General features: G+C 49.3%; 1 protein-coding gene across 1 annotated transcript in view; it reads left to right on the forward strand.

Moving 5' to 3' along the window:
* The window catches only part of LNPEP (leucyl and cystinyl aminopeptidase), a 258314-nt gene that overhangs the window by 19636 nt on the left and 218899 nt on the right, over positions 1–19779 (forward strand). The window lies entirely within an intron of this gene.

The following is a 19779-nucleotide window of genomic DNA, read 5'->3' on the forward strand; positions in this document are numbered from 1 at the left end:
CCGGCTGGAGCCTCCGGAGCGAGCAGGGAGAGCGGCAGCGGGTCACGTGATAGCGCCGCGGCCGGGGACCGCTCGGAGACGCTCTCAGCACAGAGAGGGAGAAGCGGCTGCCACGATCTCCCCGGCAACGGCAGAGGGGAAGCCGCGGACTCCGGCACAGGCAGTGCTCAGGCGGAAGCTGGGTGAAAGTGCTCAGCGCGGGGATGGCAGCGTCTAACGTGGCCCAGCAGGCCCCGGACCCCCGCACACTGGAGTCGCTCTGCTGCAGCGGATAAAGGACAGACGTGTCCCAGAGCAACACAGGGGCACCTCCACACTGTCCAGCAGGTAATGGGGCGGTTTGCAGGCCCAGGGGGGGACACAGGATAGGAAATCAGGATAGTATAGCTGGAGAGACACACAGCCTGTGTGCTACACCATGTCCACCGAAGCCACGCCCCCTAGCCCCTGTCATTTTTTAAACAGGGCATGTAAACTGACAGGAGTTGATTGGGACTTTATCTCTTTCCAAACTTTGATACATCTCCCCCAATATATGGTATTATGTGATATTTGCCTCTTGGCAAAACTATTGCAGAGTTGAGCATAGGCCTGTTTTCAGATGTAATCTTGTTTGTTTTTGCACTGTGCATGCTGGAGACTGGTGGGGTACCCAAACATATGATACTATAGGTAACCCGCACCGAAAGAGGCCTAGCCCAATGCTTAATAGCACGCCTAAGCAGCCAGTAGCGGTAGCAAAGTATTACTGTGTCTTCTGTGGTGGCACTGCAAATGGTAGCATGTACAGATGGGTAAGTGCATACTGGCACTTGTAGTGCCACAGTAGCAGACACTGCAAGTATTGGCCGTTCTGGAATGACTTTAGTTAGTTATTGTACTTCCTTTTGATAGCCTTTTTGATGATTTATTAATTAACGTGTCCAATTATATTTTATAATATAATTGGCCTGTAATATTTTTGTAATTTATTGGAATAATCCTATGCCTGCTCCGGAACTAGATGTATGTGAGTGTAGGTGATGCGGAGTCATTTGACACTGAATTGGTGTAACGGAGTTATGACATAAGTAGAGTTCAGTGAGAACACGTTGCTGGAACCGCGGACTATGCAGAGTGTAAATGTGTATCATTTCCACCAAACATAGGGGCCGATTCAGACGTGATCGCTAAGCCGCGTTTTCCACAGCCTGCGATCAGATCTGAACTGCACATGCACCGCAGTGCACAGGCGTGACGGACCGCAGCAACGGGGATCGTCGGTCAGCGACGGGGTAGTGCGAAATTTCAGAACACGCGGGCGATCGCAAGGAGATTGACAGGAAGAGGGCGTTTGTGGGTGGCAACTGACCGTTTTCTGGGAGTGTTTGGAAAAATACAGGCGTGTCCAAGCATTTGCAAGGAGGGTTCCTGACGTCCATTCCGGTCCCAGACAGGCTGACGCGTTCGCAGCGGCTGAGTATGTAGTGTTCACTCTAGGAGTGAAAAGGGGCAGGGCGCCGGACTCCGGGGGCACATGTGCGCGCGGCGAAGCGGGGGCGCAGCCACGCAAATTAGGGGGCGTGGCCACGCCTACGTCATTTTAGGGGGCGGTGTGGCCCACAGACGCTACTATAGAGAGCGTCTGTTGCCGGCGACGTCACTGTTGGGGGCGTGCCCAGCACCTCCGTCGGTGCTGGGCTTCCCCCAGCCCTCTCCCAATGCGTGAATGGATGCCGCGTGCATGCGCACGGCATCTATACACGCCAGGAGGGCAGGAAGCGGGCGGCTGTTCTAGCAGGGCGCCGCAAAAGGGGCAGGGCGGGTTTTGCCTGCTAGAAAACGGCCTAGAGTGAACACTAAGTATGTCCTGGGTTGCACAGAGACTGCATAAAATCTGTTTGTACAGCTCTGCTACACATGCGTTTGCACACTTGCACAGCAAATATATACCCCCCCCCCCCCCACACTCCCCCCCCCTATAGACGGCGACTATCTGATCGCAGCAGTGCAAAATTACCCCCATAGAATGATGATGACGAGTATCAAACCAAGCAAACAGATGATGGAGCGAAAACCGCACAGATGTTCTAACTCTGCATATGAGCGGGTGTAGTATGGTATGCCGGCGGCCGGGCTCCCAGTGACCAGCATACCGGCGCCGGGAGCCCGACCGCCGGCATACCGTCAGCGTGGCGAGCGCAAATGAGCCCCTTGCGGGCTCGCTGCTCTCGCCACGCTGCAGGCACGGTGGCGCGCTACGTGCGCCATGCTAATTATTCTCCCTCCAGGGGGGGGTGGACCCCCACGAGGAAGAAAATCTGTCGGTATGCCGGCTGTCAGGATTCCGGCGCCGGTATACTGTGTGCCGGGATCCCGACAGTCGGCAACCTGAAGACCACCCTTATGAGCATATATATGCCTTTATTTCCTTCCACGCAATGTAGGAGATTACTTTTTTTTCAACTGCATCAGGCACAGAATGTGCCCACACTCATATTGCACAAAATCTTGAATAATGGGTCATAAAACAAAGATGTGAACAATGGAAGCTCCAGGTGAGGGCCGGTGGCATTCCTCAGGAATTGTTGCGAGTCTGTTGTAACATGTAGCAAAGGTGTTTCCTCAGATTACTAAGGTTCCTGAAGGTGACTCTGGTTTGCCTCCGATTTGGGTTTAATTCTGCAGACTATTTACAGACCTAATTTAGACCTGATCGCAGCAGCAAACTTTCTCTAATGGGCAAAACCATGTGCAGTGCAGGCTGGGCAGATTAAGGAGGCCAATCCTGGGCAATTTTTTCAATCCCGGGTATCGGGATTGAATAATGGTCATTCCCGGGATTGGCTTTAGACTGTGTCCGGCCATCGCCCCGCCTCTCCCCACCCGCCCTGCATACATAAAAAAAAACGTACAAACCTGTACAGCGAGGTAGCGGGTGATGAGGAGCTGGCGGGTGAGTGCAGGGGAGCTGGGACGAGGCAGCGGGTGAGTGCAGGGGGAGCCGGGACTAGGCGGTGGGTGAAGTCCGCCGTACTTTCCGGCTCTGCGGCTGCTGATAGCGCAGCGTAACCTCACAGGCATAGGTCACGCTGCGCAGGGGGAGATGGGAGGATGGAGCCGGGCAGAGTCTGAGCGTCCTGAGGACGCTCAACGGTGATCCCTCAATCCCCGGGATTGGAGCTTCCAATCCCGTGATTGAATTCCGGACGTTTTTGGGCCCAAATCCCGGGATCCCGCCGATCCCGGGATTGGCCTCCCTAGGGCAGATGTAACAAGTGCTGAGAGAGTTAGATTTGCGCTGGTTATATTGTTTCTCTATCGTCCTAGTGGATGCTGGGGTTCCTGAAAGGACCATGGGGAATAGCGGCTCCGCAGGAGACAGGGCACAAAAAGTAAAGCTTTAGGATCAGGTGGTGTGCACTGGCTCCTCCCCCTATGACCCTCCTCCAAGCCTCAGTTAGATTTTTGTGCCCGGCCGAGAAGGGTGCAATCTAGGTGGCTCTCCTAAAGAGCTGCTTAGAAAAGTTTAGCTTAGGTTTTTTATTTTACAGTGAGTCCTGCTGGCAACAGGATCACTGCAACGAGGGACTTAGGGGAGAAGAAGTGAACTCACCTGCGTGCAGGATGGATTGGCTTCTTGGCTACTGGACATTAGCTCCAGAGGGACGATCACAGGTACAGCCTGGATGGTCACCGGAGCCTCGCCGCCGGCCCCCTTGCAAATGCTGAAACGAGAAGAGGTCCAGAATCGGCGGCAGAAGACTCCTCAGTCTTCTTAAGGTAGCGCACAGCACTGCAGCTGTGCGCCATTTTCCTCTCAGCACACTTCACACGGCAGTCACTGAGGGTGCAGGGCGCTGGGAGGGGGGCGCCCTGGGAGGCAAATGAAAACCTTTTTTGGCTAAAAATACCTCACATATAGCCTCCGGGGGCTATATGGAGATATTTAACCCCTGCCAGAATCCGTTAAGAGCGGGAGACGAGGCCGCCGAAAAAGGGGCGGGGCCTATCTCCTCAGCACACAGCGCCATTTTCCCTCACAGAAAGGCTGGAGGGAAGGCTCCCAGGCTCTCCCCTGCACTGCACTACAGAAACAGGGTTAAAACAGAGAGGGGGGGCACTAATTTGGCGTTAGAAATATATAAAAAAGATGCTATAAGGGAAAACACTTATATAAGGTTGTCCCTATATAATTATAGCGTTTTTGGTGTGTGCTGGCAAACTCTCCCTCTGTCTCTCCAAAGGGCTAGTGGGTCCTGTCCTCTATCAGAGCATTCCCTGTGTGTGTGCTGTGTGTCGGTACGTGTGTGTCGACATGTATGAGGACGATGTTGGTGAGGAGGCGGAGTAATTGCCTGTAATGGTGATGTCACTCTCTAGGGAGTCGACACCGGAATGGATGGCTTATTTAGGGAATTACGTGATAATGTCAACACGCGCCAAGGTCGGTTGACGACATGAGACGGCCGACAAACAATTAGTACCGGTCCAGACGTCTCAAAAACACCGTCAGGGGTTTTAAAACGCCCGTTTACTTTAGTCGGTCGACACAGACACAGACAGGGACACTGAATCCAGTGTCGACGGTGAATAAACAAACGTATTCCTTATTAGGGCCACACGTTAAGGGCAATGAAGGAGGGTTACATATTTCTGATACTACAAGTACCACAAAAGAGGGTATTATGTGGGATGTGAAAAAACTACCGTAGTTTTTCCTGAATCAGATAAATTAAATGAAGTGTGTGATGATGCGTGGGTTCCCCCCGATAGAAAATATGGGCGGTATACCCTTTCCCGCCAGAAGTTAGGGCGCGTTGGGAAACACCCCTTAGGGTGGATAAGGCGCTCACACGCTTATCAGAACAAGTGGCGGTACCGTCTATAGATAGGGCCGTCCTCAAGGAGCCAGCTGACAGGAGGCTGGAAAAATATCATAAAAAGTATATACACACATACTGGTGTTATACTGCGACCAGCGATCGCCTCAGCCTGGATGGGCAGAGCTGGGGTGGCTTGGTCGGATTCCCTGACTAAAAATATAGAGCATTTAAAGGATGTATTTCTATATATGCGAGATGCACAGAGGGATATTTGCACTCTGGCATCAAGAGTAAGTGCGATGTCCATATCTGCCAGAAGATGTTTATGGACACGACAGTGGTCAGGTGATGCAGATTCCAAACGGCACAAAGGTGTATTGCCGTATAAAGGAAGAGGAGTTATTTGGGGTCGGTCCATCGGACCTGGTGGCCACGGCAACTGCTGGAAAATCCACCGTTTTTACCCTAAGTCACATCTCTGCAGAAAAAGACACCGTCTTTTCAGCTTCAGTCCTTTCGTCCCTATAAGAGTCATATCTGCCCAGGGATAGAGGAAAGGGAAGAAGACTGCAGCAGGCAGCCCATTCCCAGGAACAGAAGCGTTCCACCGCTTCTGACAAGCTCTCAGCATGACGCTGAGACCGTACAGGACCCCTGGATCCTACAAGTAGTATCCCAGGGGTACAGTTTGGAATGTCGAGACGTTTCCCCTGCGCAGGCTCCTGAAGTCTGCTTTACCAAGGTCTCCCTCCGACAAGGAGGCAGTATGGGAAAAAATTCACGAGCTGTATTCCCAGCAGGTGATAATTAAATTACCCCTCCTACAACAAGAAAAGGGGTATTATTCCACACTATATTGTGGTACTGAAGCCAGAAGGCTAGGTGAGACCTATTCTAAATCTAAAAAAAAAAAAAAAAATTTGAACACTTACAAAGGTTCAAATCAAGATGGAGTCACTCAGAGCAGTGATAACGAACCGGGAAGAAGGGGACTATCTGGTGTCCCGAGACATCAGGGATGCTTACCTCCATGTCCCAAATTTGCCCTTATCACTAAGGGTACCTCAGGTTCGTGGTACAGAACTGTCACTATCAGTTTCAGACGCTGCCGTTTGGATTGTTTACGGCACCCCGGGTCTTTACCAAGGTAATGGCCGAAATGATGGTTCTTCTTCGAAGAAAAGGCGTCTTAATTATCCCTTACTTGGACGATCTCCTGATAAGGGCAAAGTCCAGGGAACAGTTGGAGGTCGGAGTAGCACTATCTCGGATACTGTTACAACAGCAGGGGTGGATTCTAAATATTCCAAAATCGCAGCTGATCCCGACAACAAGTCTCCTGTGCTTAGGGATGATTCTGGACACAGTCCAGAAAAAGGTGTTTCTCCCGGAAGAGAAAGCCAGGGAGTTATCCGAGCTAGTCAGGAACCTCCTAAAATCAGTGCATCATTGCACAAGGGCCATGGTAAAAAAATGGTGACTTCCTTCGAAGCAATTCCAGTCGGCAGATTTCATGCAAGAACTTTTCAGTGGGATCTGCTGGACAAATGGTCCGGATCGCATCTTCAGATGCATCAGCGGATAACCCTATATCCAAGGACAAGGGTGTCTCTCCTGTGGTGGTTACAGAGTGCTCATCTTCTAGAGGGCCGCAGATTCGGCATTCAGTTTTGGATGTTGGTGACCACGGAGGCCAGCCCGAGAGGCTGGGGAGCAGTCACACAAGGAAAAAAATTTCCAGGGAGTGTGATCAAGTCTGGAGATTTTTCTCCACATAAATATAGCTAAGGGTAAATTTATAATGCTCTAAGCTTAGCAAGACCTCTGCTTCAAGGTCAGCCGGTATTGATCCAGTGGGATAAAACATCACGGCAGTCGCCCACGTAAATAGACAGGGCGGCACAAGAAGCAGGAGGGCAGTGGCAAAAACTGCAAGGACTTTTCGCTGGGCGGAAAATCATGTGATAGCACTGTCAGCAGTGTTTCATTCCGGGAATGGAAACTGGGAAGCAGACTTCCTCAGTAGGCACGACCTCCACCCGGCAGAGTGGGAACTTCATGGGGAAGTTTTCCACATAATTGTAAACCGTTGGGAATTACCAAAGGTGGACATGATGGCGTCCCGTCTGAACAAAAAAAAAAAACGGGACAGGTATTGCGCCAGGTTAAGAGACCCTCAGGCAATAGCTGTGGACGTTCTGGTAACACCGTGGGTGTACCAGTCGGTGTATGTGTTCCATCCTCTGCTTTTCATACCTAAGGTACTGAGAATTATAAGACGTAGAGGAGTAAGAACTATACTCATGGCTCCGGATTGGCCAAGAAGGACTTGGTACCCGGAACTTCAAGAGATGCTCACAGAGGACTTATGGCCTCTGCCGCTAAGAAGGGACTTGTTTCAGCAAGTACCATGTCTGTTCCAAGACTTACCGCAGCTGCGTTTAACGGCATGGCGGTGGAACGCCGGATCCTAAGGGAAAAGGCATTCAGGAAGAGGTCATTCCTACCCTGGTCAAAGCCAGAAAGGAGGTGACCGCACAACATTATCACCACATGTGGCGAAAATATGTTGCGTGGTGTGAGGCCAGGAAGGCCCCACGAAGAAATTTCAACTCGGTCGATTCCTGCATTTCTTGCAAACAGGAGTGTCTATGGGCCTCAAATTGGGGTCCATTAAGGTTCAAATTTCGGCCCTGTCGATTTTTCTTCCAGAAAGAATTGGCTTCAGTTCCTGAAGTCCAGAAGTTTGTCAAGGGAGTATTGCATATACAACCCCCTTTTGTGCCTCCAGTGGCACTGTGGGATCTCAACGTAGTTCTGGGATTCCTCAAAACACATTGGTTTAAAACCAGTCAAATCTGTGGATTTGAAGCATCTCACATGGAAAGTGAACATGCTCTTGGACCTGGCCTGGACCAGGCGAGTGTCAAATTGGTGGTTTTTTTCTCAAAAAAGCCCATATCTGTTTGTCCATTCGGACAGGGCAGAGCTGCGGACTCGTCCCCAGTTCTCTCCCTAAGGTGGTGTCAGTGTTTCACCTGAACCAGCTTATTGTGGTGTCTTGCGCCTACTAGGGACTTGGAGGACTCCAAGTTGCTAGATGTGGTCAGGGCCCTGAAAATATAGGTTCCAGGACGGCTGGAGTCAGGAAAACTGACTTGCTGTTATCCTGTATGCACCCAACAAACTGGGTGCTCTTGCTTTTAAGCAGACTTTTGCTAGTTGGATGTGTAATACAATTCAGCTTGCACATTCTGTGGCAGGCCTGCCACAGCCAAAATATGTAAATGCCCATTCCACAAGGAAGGTGGGCTCATCTTGGGCGGCTGCCCGAGGGGTCTCGGCTTTACAACTTTGCCGAGCGGCTATTTAGTCAGGGGCAAACACGTTTGTAAAATCCTACAAATTTGATACCCTGGCTAAGGAGGACCTGGAGTTCTCTCATTCGGTGCTGCAGAGTCATCCGCACTCTCCCGCCCGTTTGGGAGCTTTGGTATAATCCCCATGGTCCTTTCAGGAACCCCAGCATCCACTAGGACGATAGAGAAAATAAGAATTTACTTACCGATAATTCTATTTCTCGGAGTCCGTAGTGGATGCTGGGCGCCCATCCCAAGTGCGGATTATCTGCATTACTTGTACATAGTTACAAAAATCGGGTTATTATTGTTGTGAGCCATCCTTTCAGAGGCTCCGCTGTTATCATACTGTTAACTGGGTTCAGATCACAGGTTGTACAGTGTGATTGGTGTGGCTGGTATGAGTCTTACCCGGGATTCATAAATCCTTCCTTATTGTGTACGCTCGTCCGGGCACAGTACCTAACTGAGGCTTGGAGGAGGGTCATAGGGGGAGGAGCCAGTGCACACCACCTGATCCTAAAGCTTTACTTTTTGTGCCCTGTCTCCTGCGGAGCCGCTATTCCCCATGGTCCTTTCAGGAACCCCAGCATCCACTACGGACTCCGAGAAATAGAATTATCGGTAAGTAAATTCTTATTTTCTGTGCAGGGTAAATGCTGGCTGCTTTATTTTTACACTGCAATTTAGATTTCAGTTTGATCCTACCCAAATCTAACTCTCTGCACATGTTATATCTGCCCCACCTGCACTGCACATGGTTTTGCCTATTAGGGAAAGAGTTTGCTGATGCAGATTAGGCCCCAAATTAGATCTAGTTTGTAAATGATTCAGTGTTTTTGGGCAATAGGCTTACAGTTGGCCCGGGTACCGGAATGGTTGGATGGTTCCTTTTAGGAATTAAGTGAAATAAATGCAGGTATTATCATAGTACTGCTGTAACTGTCTCCCCTTCACTCTTTGGACCTGTGTAACAGTATGGTGGTACAGGTAATTGTTGCTATAAATCTAATTTAACTTGAACATCAGAGGGGAAGTTATAAGACTAGTATGAAAAGTCCAAATCTGTTTGAAATGAGTTAAGTAGCTGATAATGATCAAAGAATGCAGTACAAAATATTCTTCTGTTTCCATTCCAGTATAAACAGGACAACATGATTAAACTGCATGAGGGGGGGGATGTAAGATCTGTATTTCCAAGAGCGTCATACAGAGAAAACATTTGCAAAGTGAACCTCGCTTGCCAATAACCATTACTTTTCAGAAAGAACAATTTCTGTATGCAATTTCTGATTTAACAGCATGTACTGTAAACTTGTGTAACTGTTATTGTATACTTGCTGTTGTCCCTGGCTCTTCCCAGATTTCTCCCACTTTCTCTTTCTTCCCTTCTTTCTACATCTCTTTCCCGTCACTCTCTCCTCCCTCTGACACCCTTCCCCCACCTTGTCTACCCTTTTTGGTTCTTTCCCACTGCACTGTCTCTTTTGCCTCCTCTGTCTCTTCTTTCCTTCTCTGTCTTGCTCTTTTTTAATGTCTCCCTCTCCTGTGCATGTTAGGCCTGATGTGCATGTTCCAAGTTGATGGCACTGTTTTTATCAGCACTTGATTTGATTATGTAGATCAGTGAATCCCAAACTCTAGGGTCTATCTACTAAGCCTTTGACGGAGATAAAGTACCAGCGACTCAGCTCCTAACTACTGTGTTACAGGCTGTGTTTGAAAAATGACAGTTCGGAGCTGGCTGGTTGGTACTTTATCTCTGTCCACTTTATCTCCATGCAAGGTTTAGTAAATAGACCCTCCTGTCCTCAAAGACCCCCAACAGTTTGTTTTCGAGGTCACCTAGCAGGTGCACAGGTGTATTCATTACTCACAGATACATTTTAAAAGATCCACAGGTGGAGCTAATTATTTCACTTGTGATTCTGTGAGGAGACCTGGAAAACATGAACTGTTGCAAAAACTGCAAAAAGTCTAATCCATGCTCTCATTATCTCCTGCATTGATTATTGCAATAGTCTTCTAACTGGCCTTACCAAAAAGAGACTCTCACCACTACAATCCATTCTGAATGCAGCTGCAAAGCTAATCTTCCTCGCTAGATGTTCATTGGCTGCAGATCCACTCTCAGTCCCTCCATTTGTTAGCTGTATTCTACCGTGTTCAATATAAAATACTTTTACTCACACACAAGGCCATTAACCAATGTTCATCTCTTCGCTTATCTCAAAATATATCCCAACCCGACCTATCCATTCTTCACAAGATCTATGTCTCTCATCCACACTCATTACTTGCTCTCATGCACGATTGCAGGACTTTCTTCAGGCTGCACCCACTCTGTAAAATGCCCTACCACGCACAATAAGACTCTCCCCTAGTCTCCAAACCTTTAAGCGTTCCCTGAAAACTCAACTCTTCAGGCTAGCTTATCACATTCCAGAACCGCTCACTCAACCTTTATAAGCTCCTGTCCGATTATATCCCCACTGTACAGTCCACACATACTCTCCACATATTTTCTCTTTCTTCACTTTCTCTTCCTTCTGTCCATGTTTTCATCATTGCTGTGATGTGATATCATGCATTCCACCTAGAACCTTTGCAATCCAGTGGACAAATATGCAATAGATATTGCCTATCCTTGTGTATCAGTTCCTATTTCCCTATAGATTTTAAGGTTGTGAGCAGGGCCTTCCAACCTCTGCGACTGTTTGTTATTACCCAGTTTTGTTTATGGTGTCCAATGGTAAAGCACAACGGAATTTGCTGAGCTATATAAGAAACTGTTAATAAATAAACTGTTGGGGGTCCTTGAGGTTTGGAAACCACTGATGTAAATTATCCTTAGCATTGCGATGTAGAGTGTAAACTATTGCACATATAGGGGTGATTCAGATGTTTAATGTGCCCCATGCTGGACATCTATCAGAGCAATTCAATAGTTGCTTCGATCAGACACAATTTTTCCTACAGCCTCTGGAGGTACGAGAAAAAATGTGTGAAAACCAGGACTTTAGACACCCAATCAAGAACTTTAGAAAGGTTTAGCCGCTTTGGGCAGCTAAACCCAGAGCTTTCAGGTGTGTTATTGACTAATGGGTGTCTGATCAGAGCAACAATTAAATTGCTCTAATAGGTGTCCATTGATATAGACGCCCAGCAGGGGGCGCAAGGAACATTTTAATCGTCCCCATAAAGTCCTCAGTCATGCCACTGCCCCATACATCTACAGTCTCATTTCTGTCTACGCTGTTCCGCTGATCACTGCCTTACTTCAACTCTATGCATCATTCTCCACTAACTGTTGCATCCAAAACTTCTCACGCACTGCCTTGTTTCTCAGGAAATCCCTTCTTTTTCCTAAGGGACTCTTCTCCAGTATACACATTTTCAGATGGGCCTTAAGATTCACCTCTTTATAAAAACATATCCATACTCTGCTCCTCATAATTCTATATTCTGTCCCTCTGACCTCCCACCTATCCTCTTTACTAGTTTACCCTCTTGGTTATGCACTGCGTAATATACAATAATAGATTTAGCATTGAGCTATATCTGTGGTACGTTGCATAACTTCCTGCAGTTCATGTAATAGTGGTGATACCATTGGCAGTTTTGATGACCATCCATCAGATATCAGAGGAAAGTTCCTATTTGCAGTGTCACTGTTAGAATTTTACTAGCGCAGCAGGGCACATCACTATTACACTGTATTGTGATGCTTAGCAAATGGCCTAAGCTCGGGCCAACGCATTTTATTCATTTTAGTTGCTAGGAGACAGTAACTTTTGGCACACCACTTCCCTTGATGTCTTGTTTGGCGCCGGCCCAGCTTGGATACAGGACATAGAATTTGAGATCTCTGAAACGGCATGAGCTATTTCCAGTACACCGAAAATAAGTAAATAACCAAATGGGTATTCTAAATGACCAGTCTGGGTATTAGTTAGTCTGATTCTTGTACTGGGTACTTCCTACTGCCTGCTTGTGGAAAAATAAAACCATTGTTCTTTATTAGCTCTATGGTTACAATCAGAAAATATTTGATGTCCTGTGACTACAGGAGTTAATTTTATACTGGTTTCCTGGGGAGAGTACAGGTTGCGTTTGATTTATAGAGAGTCTGGGTACTGTACCGCCTGTTCTAAGAGACTCCTGAAAGCACAGCAGCTGGTAGGGATGGCCATCGGGCATCGATGATTGAAAATCATCGATGGTTTATGGCCGATGTAGAATACTTTTGCTATCGCTGCGGCAGCACCAGATGGTTTCCCTCCATCGATGGAAAGGTATAACCAAATACTTTGGTTTTTTTTATGTGGTGCTGGGACACTGAACATAGCTCTACTCCCTGACACACACTAAGCCCCACCCCTGGTTTCTTTTTGGTCCATGGACCAGCCAGCACCTTTCAGTGATGGCCATCGAGTGGTGCAAACCATCGATGGATCACCATAGGTGGTTTGTGTACCATCAATGGTTATCATTGATGGCAACCATCGATGGACACCCCACCGATGAACATCCCTAGCACCTGGTATCTCTGTCTATGCACACCTAGAACTCTCCCTATGCCATTGGTTTAAAATGTGTTTGTTTTCTGTTGGTTATTGGGTTTGCGTCATAATCGGTGCATCTCTGTTCTTACCTAGCCTTTCTTGCTGAACCTCATTAGTATGCTGGTGAACACGTCTAGTGATGGGTTAATTGTGTTCTCATTGTTTCTGAATTCTGTTAATGGTATACTACTGCATTAAGTATTTTCTCTTACGTCCTAGAGGATGCTGGGGACTCCAAACGGACCTTGGGTTATAGACGGGATCCGCAGGAGCTTGGGCACACTGAAAAGACTTTGACTGGGTGTGAACTGGCTCCTCCCTCTATGCCCCTCCTCCAAACCTCAGTTAGACTTTGTGCCCAGGACTGACTGGACACTCACTAGGGGAGCTCTCCTGAGTTTCTCTAGAAAAGACTTTATGTTAGGTTTTTTATTTTCAGGAATACCTGCTGGCTACAGGCTCCCTGCATCGAGGGACTGAGGGGAGAGAAGCAGACCTACTTCTGTGAGTTCAAAGGCTCTGCTTCTTAGGCTACTGGACACCATTAGCTCCAGAGGGTTCGATCACTTGGTGCGCCTAGCTGCTTGTTCCCGGAGCCGCGCTGTCACCCCCCTCACAGAAGCCAGAAGAAAGAAGCCGGGTGAGTATGCAGAAGACAGAAGACTTCAGTGACGGCAGAAGAATCCAGTAACGAGGTACAGCGCAGCGGTAGCGCTGCGCTCCATGCTCCCACACATTTCACCAACGGCACTCACAGGGTGCAGGGCGCTGGGGGGGAGCGCCCTGGGCAGCATGTTACTGGGTCTGGGAAGCTGGCAGAAGGCTTTTCGGTGCCTCGGCACCGTTTTTCAGACCCCCGCCGGCATTTTCATTTTTCAAATTTAAGCAGGCTGAAGCGCACCGGGAAGGGGCGGGGCTTAGCCGCACAGCTCACCAGCACCATTTTCTCTCATCCACGCCGCTGCAGAGAACGCTGGCCCGGGACCTCCAAGCTCCACTACAAGTAACAGGGAGCTAATCGGGGAGGGGGGGGGGCACAGTTATTGGTGCATAATTATTGTTATTCATAGCAGCGCTTTCAACATATATTGTTTTATAGGATATATGGGCGCTGGGGTGTGAGCTGGCATACTCCCTCTGTGTTTCTCTATCTGGGCTTCCTTGTGGGTCTGTCCCCTAGCTGAGGCTGTGTGTCGGTGTGTCGATACTCCGTGTCGGCATGTCTGAGGCTGAGTGTTATTCCCCGGAGGAGGTTGCTGGGGGAGCAGATGTGGATCTGGAGTTGGCCCTGTCGGCGCAGCTGACACCGGATTTACTTACTTTGTTAAGTACGCTTAATACAAGTGTGGCCTCTTTGTCTAAAAGGTTGGATAAATCGAAGTCTCAGACTCGGGTATGGAGGAAATCCATGGAGGATGCTTTGTCTCAGGTGCAGACCCCATCAGGGTCGCAAAAAAGCGTCCTTTTACTCAGTTGGTAGATACGGATACCGACACGGATTCTGATTCCCATGTCGACTTCACTGAGGCTGCTTTACATCCACTGTTAGTTAAGAGTATTCAGTACATGATTGTTGCTATAAAAGAGGTTTTACATATTTCTGACGAACCTGCGGTGCAGGAAACAAGGATTTGCTTGTTCAAAGGGAAAAAACCTGAGGTGAAGTTTCCCCCCTTTCATGAAATGAATACTCTTTGTGAAAAGGCTTGGGAGTCGCCGGATAAGAGGTGGCAGATTCCCAAGAGAATTTACATGGCGTATCCTTTCCCCTCTGATGACAGGGAAAAATGGGAGTCGTCTCCAAATGTCGACAAGGCTCTATCCCGGTTGTCTAAGAAGGTGGCGCTTCCGTCCCCTGACACGGCAGCTCTCAAGGATCCGGCGGATCGCAAGCTGGAGACGACATTGAAGGCCATTTTCACTAATACGGGTGCATTGCTCAGACCTGCTGTGGCGTCGGTATGGGTGAGTATTGCTAAATGGGCTGAGAATTTAGCTGCTGATATGGATACACTTGATAAAGATAATGTTATTTTGACTCTTGGTTATATCAAGGACGCTGCGGATTACCTGAAGGATGCGGCGAGGGATGTTGGTCTCTTGGGATCAAGAGCCAATGCCGTGGCGATCTCGGCCAGGCGGGCGCTGTGGATCCATCAATGGAATGCTGATGCCGACTCCAAGAGGGCTATGGAAGCTCTCCCCTTCAAGGGTAATGTCTTGTTTGGTGACGGCCTGGCTGACCTGGTGTCTACCGCGACTGCGGGTAAGTCGTCTTTTCTTCCTTATGTTCCCACACAACAGAAAAAGGCACCACATCAGCAGATGCAGTCCTTCCGTCCGAATAAATACAAGCGTGGAAAGGGTTCGTCCTTCCTCGCTTCAAAGGGTAGAGGAAGGGGACGAAAGTCGCCTGCAGTGTCAGGCGTCCAGGACCAAAAGTCCTCCCCTGCTTCTACCAAGTCCACCGCATGACGCTGGGGCTTCCCTGCGGGAGTCCGGACCAGTGGGGGGCCGTCTGCGGATCTTTAGTCAGGTCTGGGTTCAATCAGGCCTGGATCCTTGGGTCCTAGATATAGTATCTCAGGGGTACAAGCTGGAGTTTCAGGAGGTGCCCCCTCACCGGTTTTTCATTTCGGCCTTACCAATGTCTCTTCCGGACAGAGAGGTGGTGCAGGCAGCAATACAAAAGCTGTGTCAACAGAGGGTAATTGTTCCCGTCCCAACGGGGGGAGGGGTTCTACTCGAGCCCCTTTATGGTACCGAAACCGGACGGTTCGGTCAGACCGATTCTGAACCTAAAATCCCTCAATCCATACTTGAAAGTTTTCAAGTTCAAGATGGAATCTCTTCGAGCTGTGATCTCCAGCATAGAAGGGGGGGATTTTGTGGCGTCAGTAGACATAAAGGATGCCTACTTACACGTCCCGATATATCCTCCGCATCAAGCCTTCCTCAGGTTTGCGATACAGGATTTTCATTACCAATTTCAGACGTTGCCGTTTGGTGAAAATCCTCGGGCCGTGGAAAGCCCAAAGTCATGGCAGAAATGATGGTTCTCCTTCGCAAGCACGGGGTTACAATTATCCCGTACTCGGACGATCTCCTGATAAAGGCGAGGTCCAAGGAACGGTTGCTGAGAAATGTAAATTTGTCTCTGTCTGTTCTGCGACAACACGGTTGGCTGCTAAATTTGCCAAAGTCTCGGTTGATTCCGACCACTCGGTTGCCCTTTCTGGGCATGATTCTGGACACGGGCTTACGGAAGGCGTTTCTTCCGGAAGACAAAGCTCTGGAACTGCAGATGATGGTCAGGGAGCTTCTGAGGCCGGAAAGTGTGTCGATTCATCAATGCACTCGGGTTCTGGGGAAAATGGTTGCGGCGTACGAAGCCATTCCGTTTGGCAGGTTTCATGCCCGGGTGTTTCAGTGGGATCTGCTGAGCAAGTGGTCCGGGTCTCACCTGCACATGCACCGGAAGATAAGTCTATCTCCCAGGGCCAGGATTTCTCTCCTGTGGTGGCTACAAAGTTCTCACCTCCTAGGAGGGCACCGATTCGGTATCCTGGATTGGGTCCTGTTGACAACAGATGCAAGTCTCCGAGGCTGGGGCGCAATCACCCAGGGAAGAAATTTCCAGGGGAAATGGTCGCTCCAGGAATCTTGTCTCCACATAAATGTTCTCGAGTTAAGAGCCATTTACAACGGCCTGCTACAAGCAAGAAGCCTTCTTCAGGGTTGGCCTGTCCTGATACAGTCGGACAACATAACAGCGGTGGCGCATATAAACCGTCAAGGCGGAACAAGGAGCAGGGCAGCTATGGCGGAGGACACCAGAATCCTTCGCTGGGTGGAACAGCACGTGAACGCGCTCTGTCAGCAGTCTTCCTTCCGGGAGTGGACAACTGGGAAGCAGACTTCCTCAGCAGACACGATCTCCATCCGGGAGAGTGGGCTCTTCACCAAGAGGTATTTGCAGAAGTGACTGCGTTTGACGGCATGGAAGTTAAGCGCCAAATCTTAACTCGGAAAGGTATTCCCGGGGAGGTCATTCCCACTCTCCTTAAGGCGAGTAAGGAGGTTACGGCGAAACATTATCACCGTATTTGGAGAAAATATGTTTCGTGGTGTGAGACTAAAGCAGCTCCTGCGGAAGAATTTCACTTGGGTCGGTTTCTCAATTTTTTGCAGGCAGGCGTCGATGCCGGCCTGAAATTGGGTTCCATCAAGGTGCAGATTTCGGCTTTATCTATCTTCTTTCAGAAGGAATTGGCTGTTCTCCCTGAGGTTCAGACTTTTGTGAAGGGAGTGATGCATATCCATCCTCCGTTTGTGCCCCCGGTGGCACCATGGGATCTTGACGTGGTCTTACAGTTTCTTATGTCTTCCTGGTTTGAACCTTTGCGTAAGGTTGAATTAAAGTTTCTCACTTGGAAGGTGGTCATGCTGTTGGCTCTGGCATCTGCCAGGCGGGTGTCTGAGTTGGCGGCCTTATCTCACAAGAGTCTGTACTTGATCTTCCATTCGGATAGAGCGGAATTGAGGACTCGTCAACAATTTCTGCCGAAGGTGGTTTCTTCGTTTCACATTAACCAACATATTGTGGTACCTGTGGCTACAGATGCTGTGGCAGTTCCAAAGTCTCTTGATGTTGTGAGAGCTTTAAAGATCTACTTCGCCAGAACGGCGGTGGCCAGGAAAACAGAGGCGCTGTTTGTCTTGTATGCTTCCAACAAGATTGGTCATCCTGCTTTGAAGCAGACTGTTGCACGCTGGATTTGTAGTACGATTCAGCAAGCTCATTCTTCGGCTGGGCTACCGGTGCCGAAATCGGTGAAGGCCCATTCTGCCAGGAAGGTGGGCTCATCTTGGGCGGCTGCCCGAAGGGTCTCGGCACTTCAGCTTTGCCGAGCAGCTACGTGGTCGGGTTCAAACACCTTTTGCTAAGTTCTACAAGTTTGATACCCTGGCTGAGGAGGACCTCATGTTTGCTCAATCAGTGCTGCAGAGTCGTCCGCACTCTCCCGCCCGTGTTGGAGCTTTGGTATAGACCCCATGGTCCTTTTGGAGTCCCCAGCATCCTCTAGGACGTAAGAGAAAATAGGATTTTAGTACCTACCGGTAAATCCTTTTCTCCTAGTCCGTAGAGGATGCTGGGTGCCCATCCCAGTGCGGACGGTTACTTGCAGTGTATTCTTACTAGTTGCATTGGTTTACACACGGGTTGTGTATTTGTTGTTTCAGTTTGTTGCTGTAGTTAAATTCATACTGTTATCTGGTTTACTGTTACTCCAGTTGTACGTTATGTTGTGGTGTGGGGTGGTATGTTCTAGCCCTTAGTTTGAACAAAAATCTTTTCCTCTCAATGTCCGTCTCTCCTGGGCACAGTTCCTATAACTGAGGTCTGGAGGAGGGGCATAGAGGGAGGAGCCAGTTCACACCCAGTCAAAGTCTTTTCAGTGTGCCCAAGCTCCTGCGGATCCCGTCTATACCCCCATGGTCCTTTTGGAGTCCCCAGCATCCTCTACGGACTAGGAGAAAAGGATTTACCGGTAGGTACTAAAATCCTATTTTTACCCCTAAAATTAATTTGAATTAATCTAAATATCTCCACCCACAAAAAGTATAATTTTTTTTGCTTCTGTACTTAAAATAAATTTTCTCTTACGTCCTAGAGGATGCTGGGGTCCACATTAGTACCATGGGGTATAGACGGGTCCACCAGGAGCCATTGGCACTTTAAGCATTTGAGAGTGTGGGCTGGCTCCTCCCTCTATGCCCCTCCTACCAGACTCAGGTTAGAAAATGTGCCCGGAAGAGCCGGTCACAGCTAGGGGAGCTCTCCAGAGTTTTCCTAGTAAAAAGTTTGTTAGAGTTTTTTATTTTACAGGTAGGCTGCTGGCAACAGCCTCCCTGCAGCGAGGGACTAAGGGGGGGAGCAGTGTCCGCCCTGTGGGGTCTAAGCCACTGTCTCCGCTGACTGGACACTGAGCACCAGATCGCTCCCCGCCACAGGGGATCGCTCGCCCCAGCAGCATGCCGCCACCCCCTTACAGAGCTGAAGAAGTGGCGAGTGAGACACCGCCCCCCCCCCCCCCCCCCCCCCCCCCCCCCCCAGCAATCAGGGGGCCGGTGTGAAGATGGCGGCAGCGGGGAGGGAGCGCAGTATTAACTGCGCTCCTGGGAAGGCTCAGCGGTACATGGTGGGGCACCCTGGGCCAGCGCTTACCCCCTACACTGGTCCAGAAGCCTGTCGGGGTCCTCGGATCTCAGCCAGCATGAAGAGCTGGAAGACTGCGCCATTAAGGGGACGGAGCTTCTCCTCAGAGCTGACCCAGCAGCGTTTCAGTGCCATTTTCCTGCCTGCACAGCGCTGAGAAGGAGAATCAGGTCCCTCCACAGCAACTCCAGCTATCTGTAAACGGTACCAGGGGGTTGTAGAAGGGGAGGGGTGGCTGTAATACGACTGTGTGTCCTAATTAAGGTGCACAGTCAGCACTGATAATGGTTCTCCCTTTGGTAAAAGCGCTGTGTGTGGGTTGGCTTCAATCTCTATGTCTCTCTTGCCATTCTTGGGGGGGGGGGGGGGGGAACTCTGCCCTCACCTGTGTGTATGTGTGTGTAGAGTGTTTGCTGGTCTCCTTTAGCTATGTCCAGGGACACTGTCATATGCTGCAGAGGATTTATCCTCCCAGGATGATCCCATTCCATGTAATTAGGATAGCACTGGTTTAGCACAGATACCAGCAAGGGAGCCTGAGTGGTTTTCCTCTATCAAAGCATGGATTTCTCAGATTTCTGACAGGGTTGCAAGTAATGAATCTGCAACCCAGGTATTACAGAACTCTATGGCAGTATGGCCGGTTTCTGGTACCTCAGGACGCTCCGCTATATACCCCCATAAGCGTGCGCTTGTGCATGTCCCACAAGACGACACCGATACTGACACCACAGGCGGTGATGGGGATGTGTTGCGGGGGTCCGCATCTCTTGCAAAAGGGGTGCAATTGATGATAGAGGCTATCAGGGATGTGTTGAATATTAATGATA

Source organism: Pseudophryne corroboree, chromosome 1, assembly GCF_028390025.1.
Source record: "Pseudophryne corroboree isolate aPseCor3 chromosome 1, aPseCor3.hap2, whole genome shotgun sequence".
Classification (NCBI taxonomy): Eukaryota; Metazoa; Chordata; class Amphibia; order Anura; family Myobatrachidae; genus Pseudophryne; species Pseudophryne corroboree.